This window comes from Silurus aristotelis (assembly GCF_946808225.1).
Source record: "Silurus aristotelis genome assembly, chromosome: 12".
Taxonomy (NCBI): Eukaryota; Metazoa; Chordata; class Actinopteri; order Siluriformes; family Siluridae; genus Silurus; species Silurus aristotelis.
This window is the reverse complement of record NC_139585.1, coordinates 29827819-29843933: the sequence shown is the minus strand read 5'-3', so window position 1 is coordinate 29843933 and position 16115 is coordinate 29827819. Positions and strand designations below refer to the sequence as shown.

Below are 16115 nucleotides of genomic sequence, written 5' to 3'. Positions count from 1 at the left end.
GAAAACGGGGAACAGGCAGCGTGGGTTTGTTCATGCCTTCGAAATTTGCTCGTGAAACAGGGTACAATTGTTCGAGTAAGGTCACTCGTATCTCCGTTTGCTCGTACTATTAGTTGCTCGTACAACAGGGTTTTACAGTTTCACGTTATTTAAAAGTTTCAGATGTCCTTCACACTCGGACCAACTTATCACCTCATATGTTATAAATAATCTCTACCTGATATTATTAAGGCATATTTGTGTTACAGAAGGTCTTTTTAAAGCCTTTACACAGCACTGTATGTTAAAAATTATTTTATTATTTAATTTACTTTAAATCAAGTAAATAATTCAGTTTTGTATTGATTCACATGTAAATGTGATCGTATGTATGTTCACATTTATTACATCACAGTAACAGAGGGTCCTTACACTGAAATAAGGGCACTGGGATATAAAACACTAGCTTCTGTTTAGGGTTGTTTTTGTAATGGTCGTAAAATCTTGAAATATAAATAAAAATCTTGAGCTTTTATTTATTTTTCATCCCCTTTGAATTAACCTTTTAATAATCTTTTATTTTCAATACAGTATACTTTAGAATTCTCCGAAAAGTAACACACAGTAGTTACGGAACTACAGGATTCAGCAATCTACTACGAATATTTGTCATTTTAGGGATCTATGGATCTCGTACTTTAGGTAAGTACATGGATAAAAATAAAACTATTATTTCCCCTTCAGGAACTCGAGCTGCGTCGAAACGCTATGGGAACGCCCCTGCGTGACCACGCTCTGAACCACGTGTGAAATCTAGCCAATAGGCAAGCCGTGACGTCATAGACAGGCGACGTTGTGTAAACCAGGAAGCTACATGATGGCGGTGCGGTGGTAGCGACATTAGCTTCTGCTCGTTCAGGTAAGTGCTTTGAGTGTGTTATCTGTGCAGTCATGACCTTATATGCAGGCAGAATTCTGTCTGTGTGTTTCCTGCTTACCCCGATTCATTTGGGGGAGGGGGGGGTGGGGGGGTGACACGCAGCCGATGTGTTGCTTGCTTAGCTTAGGAGCGTGCCTAGTCGGCTCTTGAGGGTATCGGTTGTTAGCATTTTAGCCGTGTGGCTATGCACTCCCGGCTGCGAGGCGAGCTCCCCGAGCACACCGAGGTGTCTGGGTCCTGGGAGGCCAGTGTGCGCGCGTGCTTTTCCAATGTTTCTCGCTGTGTGCAAATGTTATTAGAGCTAAGCTACGGGACGATGCCGCTTGTGGTGGAGATGCTAGCTAGCTGTCTCTCCCTGAGTGCTGCATCTATGATGGCGGGTCAGGCTGCGGGTTGCTTCCACACGATGTGTGTTGCAGGCATACCAGGCTGGCCTGCAACACACGAAGGGACGATGTGAGCTTCCTTCTGTGCCCCACGGTGACCCCTCCTTGCCTGACCTGGTGATGCTGTAGGTGAGGGCGATTGCTGGCAGGTTCAGGAGACTGCGGTGGCGTTTCAGTGGTAGTTCCTTACTGCTCCGATGGGGCTGCTTGGCGTCAGCCTCGCCCTGGTACAGAGAGGCGAACTAGCCCGGTAAGAGAGCGTTGCCACCCGATTCCCGAGGGGAGGTCCTAGGGGCCCCTGGCGACACTCTAAGCCTGAGAAGGGGCTGGACGACCTGAGGTTCGTCCTCACCTCTAGTGAATGGACTGTGGTGTGTAAGCCTGATGGCTTGCATCTTGGAGGGCGGTGTGCACCTCATGCTACGGTGCCCGTCCGTCCCCGGCACTACCAGGAGGTCGGCCTTGCCACAAGGTGTTCAGGATGCTGCCTTCCTCCAGCGGTGATTGTACACTCGTTCCCATAGCGTTTCAGCGCAGCTCGAGTTCCTGAAGGGGAATGTCTCTAGGTTACGAACGTAACCCTAGTTCCCTGAGGGAACGAGATGCTGCGTCTCCGTGCCACACTCCCTGCATCCCTGCGGCGCTTACCTTCTCTCTTTGCAGAAGCTTATGTCGCTACCACCGCACCGCCATCTTGTAGCTTCCTGATTTACGCGACGTCGCCTGTATATGACGTCATGGCTTGCCTATTGGCTAGATTTCACACGTGGTTCAGAGCGCGGTCACGCATGGGCGTTCCCATAGCGTTTCGACGCAGCGTCTTGTTCCCTCGGGGAACTAGGGTTACGTTCGTAACCTAGAGACGATGTTACACTACATTTTAATTGGAAATTAAAAACTTTGAAATTGTAGATATTTTTAATCTTTTAATATATTTTTTACTTTTTTACCCTTATTATAAAGAGATCCTAAATTACCCACTGTAAACCCACTGGAGTTCAGTATTAGTTGTGTATGTGAAGTTTGGATCATGTTTACAGTGCAGGATATAATCATCATCATCATCATTACAATAACTAATTTTACATCAAATGAATTTTTTGGAAGCAAAAGTTTTATTTTAATGTATTTAACATTCTCTGTTTTTCAGCAAATCTGACTGTGTTACTTTTTCCACTTCTGGGAATATTTTGTTTGATTTCTTACCAACGTTTGAGTAAGTAGATTGTGTAATAATTTATTTTATTTCATTTATTTTATGCAATATGTATTCATAAACATTCATTTATATTGAGACTTAAACATTTTAAAATCCATAGTTAGATAAAAGTTAACTGATTACACAACTTCAGATCTCAAAATTCCCAAACATTTTACCCACAACTTAAACATTTAAAAGACATTTATTGAATGTTTAAAAATATACATAATTATTTTCATGTAATAACTGGACAAACAGATGCAAGTGCATTATAGTATCTTAAATATGTAATATCTTAAATATGTAGTATCTAAATGCCTTAATTCAGATTATTTCTCTTCTGATGAAATTCATGTAGGAGCTGAAGATAATTCTCTGCTCCTATACTGAACTGTCTGGCCAGATGTTTTCCTTTAAGCCAAATGTATGAAAGGCCCATAGTGTTTATCTTAAGAGCCATGACTGGGAAAATGAGACGGGCTGTCGTCCTTAAATCAGTATATGACGAAGTATAGAATATGATCCAGGATGCATGTCCTCTTGATAGACGACCTGTGACCCGTTCACTAGATGTTAATATGAATGGTCTGGGAAAGTGAGCTCTGGTACATCTGAGATACATTTAGTCTGGACAAAGACAGGCTTCGCTTTACATTATTGCGAAATAGACTCATATACATCTGTTATACATTAAGAGGCGGACCCAGAGAACGGGCAAACTATTTAACGTGTGTATAGCAATGGATCGGGAGTCGTCGATTCATCCATACGGCGGCTCCGAGCTGATCCAGGAGGCTCGTAAAGATGCTGAATTTCTATGTTAAATAAAAACTTTATTTACAAAGAAATAACAGTGTCTGCGAAGATTCATTCCAAGAAACATCTACACTCCATCAAGACAAGAAATATATCAGCATATAATTTTAAATAAGGTGCAAATATATAAAATGAAGAAACACAGATCAAGAAATAAACACCAAATAACATGAACCATAAACCTGAGCTAAAAGCAATAACCATGAAAGAAAAAACATGAGACAAAAGCCCTATTGGGACGGGACTAGTTTTACAGGGGGTCGTTAGAGAAATGTCTGTTTCACAGAGGTACTTTGTGATTTTAATCCTGTCCGAATCTGCCATGTCTGTCTTTTTCTCACACGACCTCTGTAAAAATTCCAGAGCAAATTACCTACTGTATTTCAGCAAACTCGGCGCTCCTCTGAGAAATCTAATCCCGTCCAAATGCGAATGTCTGTGATTGGCGAAAATGTTTTTTTCCAAAACGCGTTTACTTGTGTGTTTTGGTCAACGTGAACTACCGTACTAACCCTAGCATGCCGGTATTCAAATTTCTGCTTTCTGCGCACCAATAATGGATGTAAAGTTCTTGTGCAACGCCCACATATTAAACACAGACACTCCTACCTCCGCAATAAACACGGAGATGTTAGTCCCGTCCGAATCCATACATAAAATGACAGACTTCATCTGAAAAAAATTCTAACTCAAACGTCGTTTGAAAAACTAGTCCCGTTCGAATAGGGCTAAAGATGAGCCTTGTATATAAAACAATGTGATTCAGGTGTGAGGGATCAGAAACTTGTGACCAAGTCAGCTGAAGGTTAAATGGCTAATGGGTAATGTAGTCCTTGGTCAATGTCCTTTGTAATTCAAAAGCTCACCCTAATCTCATTTCTATTTTGATGGTAACAGAAAACTCAGTTTAAAATATTATTAAAGTACATTAATAAAATGCAGTTAAAAATATTATTAATCCTAATCAGAAGCAAAAATCTATTGTGACTGGCATGGTGAGAGATGAAAATTAAAAATTTGACTCTGCCCCAACAGACTGCAGGCTTGTGCAAGTATCAGGCTGTAGGATTATTGTAGGAAATCTTCACATTATGGAAAGATACATTAGCAAACTTACTCACCACCATCAGCCTGGAGATACAGTACAACAAGCACTGAAATGAGTCTGGGAATCTCAATTACACTGATGTGCAAAAACAGATTTTACTTATTTTTTAAACACCAATAATTCTGGAGTTTGTTGTATTTATTATTATTATGATAAGAAATTAACAGGTTTTGCAGATTCTGGTACGGAGTGTAGCAGATTTGATCACCTCAGTAAGAACAGTGATTGATGTCACATCAAATATGTAACATTGCTTTTGTTGTTGGTTTTTGTAGATTTTTTCCTCTTTGTATCAATAATGATAATCCTGGAGATTGCGAGTGTATCAGGGTCGATCTACTTCCATTACGATGTAGTGACTGATGTGAACGGTAAGTACCGGTCCTGTTCCACTACAGTTTACTGGAGATTCTGTTCCACTGGATGATTCTTTTATATGGTTTTTATGTACAAAAGAAGTTCTAATTGTTTATTTAATGCAGACCTAAAGATCTCAGATCAAAGTTACATCACAGCAACGTCACATTAAATCAGAGAACGTGTGTTTTAGCTTTAAAAGTGGTTTATTGCAGTTTTGTATTGAATTATTTGTATATTTATAATTTAATAATAACAAAAACAGAGCTATGATTCACTTGTTAAAATGTTTTTGTTTGTGTTGTTTTTATGTTGTAGAACGTGGTGCATTGACCTGGGTGACTGTGTTCCTCTACATTCTACATTTTGACCATGATGACACTATTTTCAAGTCTTAAGCGATTAGCAGGTCTAATTCTAATGAATTCTAATTAGGTCTAACACACACACACACTCATGACCAAAGTTATAATCACTTAACCTAAACTTTAATGACAGTGTGTACTCGAGCTGACATGGACTCCACAATGGCTGTATAAAACCTTATGATCCAGATGTTTTTTCTTAATCAAGTTTAAAATTAATTGATGACATAATTTACGTCTTATCATAAAGTAATTTATGTGTGATTTAACTCTGTCTTTTGATTGTTCTGCACTAGTCTAAATTTACTTCGTTTCATAAATGTAACAGTTTGTTAAAAAGCTGTAGTCTAGACTCGACTGGAAAAAAATGTCTTACTAAATACTAACAGCTGGAAACGTAGCCTTCATGTGCAATGGTGTGAATGTCACGCTATATCTCATACTATATACGCCACTTTCATATAAAACCAAATATGTTCAGATTAGCACTGATGTTCAGGAGCTTCAGGAGATTTTTTTTTACTGTGATAGACTTGTTACTGCTGATATAAATTCACTGATTGTGCTATTATACTTCTAGAATACAACTCCAGAAATACCTGGAGACAACAACGTAAGTACTAAATTATTTTCTGTTAAAATTCACAGACATCTCAATCAAGATATATCTGAATTAAAATCTGGACATAAAATATCTTAATTCTACAGATGCCGAACAACAAACTCATCTGAAAAGCAGATGTTTTCTTTCTCGAATTGTTACGTGTCAGTTTAATGCCAGAGTCAACAGCACACTAAAATCCAAAGAACATAACAACATACAAACCACCAAAATACACAATGTCTCCTTAGATTGTTTCTTAAACCTATTTTAAAGAGTGTTCCATATATTTCTTGAACAGTCCTCAACACCAGGTTGCACATTGCCTTTTTCCTTTCTCTCTTCTGTGCCAGTTCAGATCCAAATCAGAAAAAGACTAGATGAGAATACATTAATTTTGTAGTTACAAAACCACAAACTCGGTTGTAAAGGAAAGGTTCGTTTTCTCTAATTGTCACATCAGTTCAATGCCAGAGTCATCAGCACACTATAATTCCCAGAACAAAATCCAGCATACATACTGTCACCAAGACATACACTACACAGATTTGTAAGGGAAGATCAGTCATCCATTGCACCAACCCTAAAAGCCTCCACATCAGCATCATTCACCAAGAGCCCTTATTTCTCTCCTCATCACCATCACAGACATGTTCCCTGTGGTGGCCACATATGCTTCAGTACATCCAGAGGTTTGGTTTCTCCTGCTCAGTCTTTGTCCAAGCCAACATACTTTACACCGCCCATTAATAATTATGCCTCCAACTTCAGAAATAGTGTTTAATCACATGTTTAGGTATTTTGGCATCCCTCTAAAGTTTTGTTATTTCCAATTTAAAAAAATTCCCAGACTTTTGTTTCAGATTTATGAAAATTTTAATTCTTTCATATCAGTGCTCGTAATTGCAGAAAATGGTGTAGAATCATTGATGAGCTGCACAGATTTTTTACCCAGCATTCATTTGCATCATTATTGTTCATTGTATCATCTGTACCCATAACATATATCTTTAAGAATGATGTTGTCATGGCGCAGGCCACGCCGAGACAGAGGGAGTAACTATCATGTTTAATGATTGCGCAAAGCACAACACAGAGTCAGGGAGAGTACAAACCCTAGTCAGGAAAGTTAACGGCGCAAGTCTAGTCCTCGGAACGGGTATTATCCAAGGAACGAGTAATCCACAGAAAGGATATAATCCAAGCAGGGACCAGCGGGGAATGCTGGCGGTCGAAGATCCATGAGATCGGTAGCATGACGTTCAAGAACTGAAAGCCTGTGACTCTGGAATGGGAGTTTATATAGTTGAATAGTTAACGAGGGACAGGTGTCAAGAATCAAAGCCAGAAGCAGCAGAGAGAGCGGTGGCATGACTGCCACCGAGGGGGAAGTGGCAGGTGGATCCCTGACAGATGTACAGTATATCAAAACTGAGGAGTATTAATGGGTTAGAGAGTTGGACATTTGGTGTCTATTTGTATAGGTGTAAATAGCATAATGAAAAAATCTGACTTACACACTTATATAAATTGACAGATTTTGCTTTAGCTACCAGAAGTCCAGAATCTGACTCAAACTCCAGAAACACTGTGATACAGCCCTGTAAATACGGAAATCTTTGTCATGTTTCAGTCAGAATATAGTGGGGCAAAAAAGTATTTAGTCAGCCACCAATTGTGCAGGTTCTCCCACTTAAAAAGATAAGAGAGGCCTGTAATTTTCATCATAGGTACATTTCAACTATGAGAGACAAAATGATTAAAAAAAAAATCCAGAAAATCACATTGTCTGAATTTCAAAGAATTTATTTGCAAATTATGGTGGAAAATATGTATTTGGTCAATAACAAAAGTTCATCTCAATACTTTGTTATATAACCTTTGTTAGCAATGACAGATATCAAACGTTTTCTGTAAGTCTCCAAAAGGTTTTTACACACTGGTGCTGGTAGTTTGGCAGTGATGTTTTGGGGCTGTTGCTGGGCAACAGGGATTTTCAACTCCTTCCAAAGATTTTCTATGGGGTTGAGATCTGAAGACTGGCTAGGCCACTCCAGGACCTTAAAATGCTTCTTACGAAGCCACTCCTTGGTTGCCTGGGCGGTGTGTTTAGGATCATTGTCATGCTGGAAGACCCAGCCATGTTTCATCTTCAACGCCCTTGCTGATGGAAGGAAGTTTTCACTCAAAATCTCACAATACATGGCCCCAATCATTCTTTCCTTTACACGTATCAGTTGTCCTGGTCCCTTTAGAGAAAAACAGCCCCAAAGCATGATGTTTTCACCACCATGCTTCACAGTAGGTATGGTGTTCTTTGGATGCAACTCAGCATTCTTTCTCCTCCAAACACGACAAGTTGTGTTTTTACCAAAAAGTTCTATTTTGGTTTCATCTGACCATATGACATTCTCCCAATCCTCTTCTGGATCATCCAAGGCTCTCTAGAAAACTTCAGACGGGCCCGGACATGTACTGGCTTAAGCAGGGGGACACGTCTGACACTGCAGGATTTGAGTCCCTGGCGGCGTAGTGTCTTACTGATAGTAGCCTTTGTTACTTTGGTCCCAGCTCTCTGCAGGTTATTCACTAGGTCCCCTTGTGTGGTTCTGGGATTTTTACTCACTGTTCTTGTGATCATTTTGACCCCATGGGGTGAGATCTTGCGTGGAGCCCCAGATCGAGGGAGATTATCAGTGGTCTTGTATGTCTTCCATTTTTTAATCAATGCTCCCACAGTTGATTTCTTCACACCAAGCTGCTTACCCATTGCAGATTCAGTCTCCCAGCCTGGTGCAGGTCTACAATTTTGTTTCTGGTGTCCTTTGACAGCTCTTTGGTCTTGGCCATAGTGGAGTTTGGAGTCTGACTAATTGAGGTTGTGGACAGGTGACTTTTATACTGATAATGAGTTCAAACAGGTGCCTTTAATACAGATAAAAAGTGGAGGACAGAGGAGCCTCTTAAAGAAGTTACAGGTCTGTGAGAGCCAAAAATCTTGCTTTTTAGTAGCTGACCAAATACTTATTTTCCACCATAATTGTAAATAAATTCTTTAAAAAACAATGTGATCATTTTGTCTCTCAGAGTTGAAGTGTACCTATGATGAAAATTACAGGCCTCTCTGATCTTTTTAAGTGGGAGAACCTGCACAATTGGTGGCTGACTAAATACTTTTTTGCCCCACTATATATCAGAGTTAAAATCAGGCCATAAAATAAATTAAATACATAAATCAATCAAATACACATTCTTTATTTACAACAAACTCACATGAAAGGAAAAAAGTTTCTATTTTCTCTAATCATCATGACTTTGTATTACAGATGTATGGAGTATGGTTGTGTTCATGATTGGTTCAGGGCTGGTTGTTTTTGTGAACGTGGCTGCGTTATTAGTGGAGCTGATCCTTAAAGCACGTGAGTCTGTGATTTTAATAATAATTTTCTTCGTCTTTCGGATGCCCCCATTAGGGGTCTCCACAGCGGATCATCCGTCTCCATACCTGCATGTCTTCCCTCACCACATCCATAAACCTCCTCCTTGGTCTTCCTCTTTTTCTCCTTCCTGGTCGCTCCATCCTCAGCATTCTCCTACTGATATACCCCATGTCCCTTCTCTGCACATGTCCAAACCATCTCAATCTTACCTCCCTCACCTTGTCTCCAAAACGTCCTACACGCACTGTCCCTCTAATAAACTTGTTTCTAATTCTGTCCATCATCTTATCCCAAATGAACATCCACCTCCTGTCTTTTACTCAATGCCACTGTCTCCAAACCATACAACATATCAGGTCTCACCACAGTCCTATAAACTTTCCCTTTCACTCTCACAGATACTCTTCTATCACAAATCACTCCTGTCACTCTTCTCCACCCACTCCACCCTGCCTGCACTCTTTTCTTCACTTCTCTAACACACTCTCCATTACTTTGCACTGTTGACCCCAGGTACCTGAACTCCTTCACCTTCTCCACCTCTTCTCCCTGCAACCTAACCCCTCCACTGCCCTCCCTCTCATTCACACATTTACTCTGTCTTACTCCTACTGACTTTCATTCCCCTTCTCTCCAGCATGTACCTCCACCTCTCCAGGCTCTTCTCCACCTGCTCCCTACTCTCACCACAAATCATATCATCCTCAAACATCATAGTCCACGGAAACTCCTGTCTGACCTTGTCCTTCAACCTGTCCATCACCACTGCAAACAGGAAAGGGCTCAGAGCCAATACTTGATGCAGTCCAACCTCTACCTTGAACCAGTCTGTCATTCCTACTGCACACTTTACTCCCGTCACACTGTCCTCATACATGTCCTGCACCACCCTCACATACTTCTCTGACACATCAGACTTCCTCATACAATACCACAACTCCTCTCTCGGCACCCTGTCGTACGCTTTCTCTAAATCCACAAACACACAATGCAACTCCTTCTGACCTTCTCTATACTTCTCCGTCAACATTCTCAAAGTAAATAATGCGTCTGTGGTGCTCTTCCTCGGCATGAAACAATACTGTTGCTCACAGATGGTCACCTCTTCTCTCAGCCTGGCTTTCACTACTCTTTCCCATAACTTCATGGTGTGACTGATCAACTTAATTCCCCTGTAGTTACTGCAGGTCTGCACATCTCCCTTATTCTTAAAGATCAGTACCAGTACACTCCTTTTCCATTCCTCAGGCATCTTCTCACCTTCCAGAATCTTATTAAAATTGTATTGATGATAATAATAATAATAATAATAATAATAATAATAATAATAATAATAATATTAATAGAAAATGTATTTCTATATAAATGTTAAAGTTACTGATCACAAAATGAGAGGGGTCAGCTGAGGTGGCTCGGGCATCTGTTCCGGATGCCTCCTGGACGCCTTCCTGGGAAGGTGTTCCGGGCGCGTCCCACTGGGAGGAGACCCCTGGGGAAGACCTAGGACACGCTGGAGAGACAATGTCTCCTGGCTGGCCTGGGAACGCCTCGGTGTCCCCCCGGAAGAGCTGGAAGAAGTGTCTAGGGAGAGGGAAGTCTGGGCATCTCTGCTTAGACTGCTGCCCCTGCGACCCGGCCTCGGATAAGCGGGAGATGATGATGATGATGATGATGATCACAAAATGAAATGAGTATCTAACAATATATGGTGCTACAAATTTTTAACTTTTATTTGTTCTAAACAGGAACTGATCAGCGCACAGTGGATCTGCGAGTTATTGTAATACCAGCTGAATGTGTCTTTGCCATGTGCTGACTCACTTTACAGATGTCTGCTTTCTGTAAGTATAATCTCCAGACATGACATGAAGTCAAGTTGGATTGGAATATGGAATTTCCTCAGATGAGGGTTATATTAAGATGTACAACGATCATTGTATTTAACAGTAATGAAATGTAGCACAGCAGAAAACATGAATCACATAAAATTCTACTTTATTAATTTATCGTTTTCTGTCCTTGTTGTTTCTTGAACATCATCTCATGAAAACATTATTGTATTATAAGTTCCTAGAGACTGATAATTCATTAGTATACCATATAAATAGATTATATTTGGATTGAAGTCTGACTGTTGCGTTTGTTCCCATCACACAGGGAAGGAGAACAGAAACGGGTTTGTGTGCATTGCTGACAAATGCAAACAAGTATAAATATGAAGATTTGGTTTCTGTATCAGTTTGTTTAGACAGAAGACATGATCATTCCTGTTCTCATTTGTACAGATTGAGAAAGGATATAAAAAGCCTGCGAGAATGTCGTGGATGTAAACAGAAACAGAAGGTGAGTTTATTACTGTGTTTATTTACATGGAATAAATAGAAGCTTTTATTTAATCAACTTTTGTGAATCATATGAGACTAATAAACAGAACAATTCCTAAAAATAATGTCGTACCACAAAAACAGGACTCAAACTCACATCAACCCGATAATGAACATGAACTCCAGAATCTACAGAATACTGTACCTGAGCTCTCAGAATCTTAGCAGGTAAGATAATTCCTACATGCTTTCATTTTACACTAATTATTTAATGTCTATACAGTACAAAGTGCTAAAATGTACACAACTGTTACTTATACAAGAGTAAAACTGATCTCCAGTTGATTTATTTAGACTCAGGATGTTCAGCTGTATACAGTCCCTCAATGCACTAATAATAAAGTTAATAAAGTAATAGTTCATTCATCATATTACATTTAGCTGCATGTATTTACCTGTTAATCTGTACGCCAAAAAGTTCCATTCTGAAGCAGATCCACATTTCATGCATGAAATCCTAAAATACAAAGCCAGAAGATGCCAAAGTACATTTACCTTCATTCTTTATCATCTGACTTTCTGTAGTTATTTTTTTCATCAGAGTGACTGAAATCCCCCCAGCACCCTCTAGTGTGAGGTGATTAGACTGTGCAACCATGAGCATGAAAAGGTCTCGCGTCTGACAAAAAAATGTTAATGAGAAAGAAAACAAACCCAAACCATCATGCTTCCACCATCATGCTTCACAGCTGGGTTAATGTATTATTCTGGTGCCTGAAGGTCTGTTTATGCTGAGACTCTTTTTCCAATCCACAAACCTTCTTAATGTAATATGATAGATTTCAGCTAGTGTGGAGACGGCCTTATAACCCCTTTCCTGATCAATCTCTTCAGATCACTTCTCTGAGGTTGTTGTTGGTTTCATGTTTTCTTGCCATAATGTAGAAAAACATTGAGTGTTTCAGAAAAACAAACTGCCAGAGTCTGCTTTTATAGACATACTTACACTTTCTGATCATAAACAACCCACAACATGGATTGTTTAAAAAGTGTTTGTAATGTGATATATGTAATGTGTGCTTGTGTTTGTGCACCTTATGTGAATTTCTCCAATTTGCTCCTCCTGTGGAATATTATGACTGACTTTTATGACTTTTATTTTTAAATGCATTTTATATTTTTCATACATTTTATACATAGAATTTTTATACTATTGGAAAACCTTATATAAAGATCCAGGGAGAGCAAAGTTGTCTATTTAGAGTTTAGTTTTATATACAGTGTACAAATGTAAAAATAATATTTTCACTGAAAAGTGAATCTAAATATATTTTTCTGTAACTGTGTTAAGTATAAATATAATTCTGTAATGAGATCAAGTTTCTTTCATTTAATTTTTTGGTTCTTTTGGATTTAAAGACTTGCAGGTGAGAGGAAACTCTGCCTGCTGCATGTTTACAACATTGTGAAAGAAAGATCTGACTGTACATGTGTGTAATAGTGTTGTATGTGTTGGCCTGTTTATTTCTCTTTTATTATGTATTGTGTTTGTATTATATTCAGTCTGTATGTGACTGCAGAGCTTCAAACTTTACTACAGTATTTTTGTCAGCTAATGATATGTTGTGTGTTGGACAAATTGAATAATAAAATCTATTCTTTCTTCACTCCTTATATTTATTGCAGTTGTTTTTAAGCAACACCTCTAACATTCTGAAGTGAGCATTAGATTTGACACAGAACACAATCTTCTATAAAGAATTAACTACATACGTCACTGACGACTCTGAAACCATCTCACATCCAAAACTGAGCCTCCTCCTACATAAATTAGCACAAAGTAGCAAAGTGATAGCAATAATGATCATTCTATAAGTTACAAACTATAAAAAAGTTTTTATAAAAAGGTAAATAATCTGTACTCTAACGTAGTAGTTCAGGTGCTTGTCGGCGTTGCTCTTCCTCAAATCTGAATCTGAGCGCCCCCCAGCGGTCTGATTATATAGTGACTGAGGTGAAGCGCGCTGGCGTGAAACATACGGAAGCCGCCGAGTTCAATGTGTGTCTCATATAAAATATGAAATGTTGCGGTGTTGTAATGTTTTTTTGTTACTACTATGGATTTGAGTCACTTGCGATTCTGCCTGCTTTTGCCATGAAATTCCACTAGAGGGCACTCACCGAATCCTTGTACTCAGCTGATCAACCAGAACTCACATAGAATCTGTGATTTTGAGTCTTCTCTTAAGTAGAAGTGCAGTTCCCCTTCAGGAACTCGAGCTGCGTCGAAACGCTATGGGAACGCCCCTGCGTGACCACGCTCTGAACCACGTGTGAAATCTAGCCAATAGGCAAGCCGTGACGTCATAGACAGGCGACGTCGCATAAACCAGGAAGCTACAAGATGGCTGTGCGGTGGTAGCGACATTAGCTTCTGCTCGTTCAGGTAAGCGCTTTGAGTGTGTTATCTGTGCAGTCATGAGCTTATATGCAGGCAGAATTCCGATGTGTTGTTTGCTTAGCTTAGGAGCGTGCTTAGTCGGCTCTCGAGGGTATGGGTTGTTAGCATTTTAGCCGTGCGGCTATGCGCTCCCGGCTGCGAGGCGAGCTCCCGTTCCCCGGGGATTGCGTTCGTTTTTGCCGTTCCTTCTCCGGTGCGTGTGACGCGGTGCTCCGTATTCTTCCTCCGAGGTGGGGGAATTTCGGGGAGCGCTCTCCGAGGTGGGCGCTCTCCCTCGAGGCTTCGGCTCTCGATGGTATCGGCTGTTAGCATTAGCGCGTGCTTTTCCGATGTTCTTTCGCTGTGCGCGAATGTTGTTGGAGCGAAGTGGCGTGGCTACGGGACGATGCCGCTTGTGGTAGAGACGCTAGCTAGCTATCTCTCCCCGAGTGTTGCGTCTGTGACTGCTATCGGTTTGCCTACGTAGATCCGCTTGGCTCTAGTGGGTAGGGCTACGCGGCAGGTCAGGCTACAGGTTCCTTCCACACAATGGGTGTGTTGCAGGCATACCGGGCTGGCCTGCTAGGCGGGATGTCGCGAGCTTCCTTCTGAGCGCCATGGTGTCCCCTCCTGGCCACTGGTTTCAGTGGTAGTTCCTCGCTGCTTCGATGGGGCTGCTCGGCAGCAGCCTCGCCCTGGTACATAGCCCGGTGAGAGTGTTGCCACCCGATTCCCGCGGGGAGGTCCTAGGGGCCCATGGCGACACTCTGAGCCCGTGGAGGGGCTGGACGACCTAAGGGTCGTCCCTGCCTCTAGTGAACGGGCTGTGGTGCGTAGGCCTGATGGCTTGCATCTTGGAGGGCGGTGCGCACCTCATGCTATGGCGCTTGTCCCTCCCTGGCACCACCGGGAGGCCCGTCTGTCGGCCCTGCCATAGGGTGTTCGGGACGCTGCCTCCCTTTTGCGGTTAACTCCCTTATTTCCACCCGGAGGTTCGTTGCGGATGGGGGTCATCCGCTGCCTCTCAGGGGCTTCAACGGCCGCAGTGCGCTGCTCCTGCCGTTCGGGTTCAGGAGAACTGTCTGCTGGCCCTGCCACGAGTCGTGTTCAGGGCGCAGCGTTCTCCAGCGGTTTGCTCCCCGTATTCCGCCCGTTTGGTCGCTGCGGATGGGGGGGGATCTGCCGCCTCTCAGGAGGTGTAGTCGGCTGCAGTGCACCGCTCCAGCCGCTCTAAATGGGTCAGGGGAAAAGAAACTGTACCTCTTCAAACTTTCATACAGATTAAATAATCAGAGAAAATTTAGAACCAAAAAACCTGATCAATTGCATTAGATAGCATATATGTGAGTCATGTGAGATCACAAAATAATAACGACTCGGACCAGAAGACTCATTAAATGAACTACTCAATTCTGGTTCCTGTGTTATGCACTGCATAGCGTCTATTAGAGTCACGTGATAAAAGAACGACTCGGACTGAAAGAGTCGAGAGATGAACTACTCAATTCTGTATCCTGCACATAATTTATAGAGATTTTTCTCCTGTGCTTCCAGTAAAAAAGGAATGAATCAATCTATAAAACGACTCATTTAGCTGAGTCACATTAAAGAGATTTATCTCACTAAATAGACTGAACCTTTAAGTTTTATTCTAATTAAATCAGAAGTCACAGATAAACCCATCACTACTCTGCTTCATATAGGATTTTATTTATTACATTTATTTCTTCACATTATTAAGCTCCTCTTCTCTAAACAAGTGCACCAGTTCCATCTCAGTTCCACCTTCGTAGATGTCTGTAAATTTCACCTGATCAAAAGGCACACGTGTCATTATTCCTGTTTTTTTTCACATTCAACTCAATTAAAAAACATTTAATGCGTAATTCATAACAATGTATTATTTTAGTTGTAAAGGTCAGGCCTACAGTAGAGTTATACAGATATAAATAAGAAGTAAGAGCACAGTGAGGGGAAATGAATTCTTCAGAAAATGATTTCTTTAAATAAATTATAAAACATTACAATGTCTACAAAAACATGTTTTTAGAAGGCATTTGAATATCTGACATATATGTAGATGAATGTTTTTCTGAAGGAGTTCAGACAGAATTTGTTGTTAGTCACCTGAGGTGAAAAGTGAAAGTAAAAGTATTCG

The 16115-nt window shown here is 40.9% G+C and overlaps 1 protein-coding gene and 2 long non-coding RNA genes across 3 annotated transcripts in view; 2 read left to right on the top strand and 1 right to left on the bottom strand.

Moving 5' to 3' along the window:
* LOC310734376 overlaps positions 1–16115 on the bottom strand; it is a 159544-nt gene that overhangs the window by 90347 nt on the left and 53082 nt on the right. The window lies entirely within an intron of this gene.
* LOC310734355 (uncharacterized protein) overlaps positions 1–16115 on the top strand; it is a 198600-nt gene that overhangs the window by 134292 nt on the left and 48193 nt on the right. The gene's annotated exons all lie outside the window — the stretch shown is intronic.
* On the top strand, positions 538–13337 carry LOC310734369. The gene is made up of 11 exons (XR_014536019.1): positions 538–681; positions 2456–2521; positions 4706–4801; positions 5106–5196; positions 5733–5765; positions 7291–7356; positions 9080–9172; positions 10939–11369; positions 11479–11536; positions 11662–11745; positions 12364–13337. It is a non-coding gene; the product is annotated as an uncharacterized lncRNA (long non-coding RNA).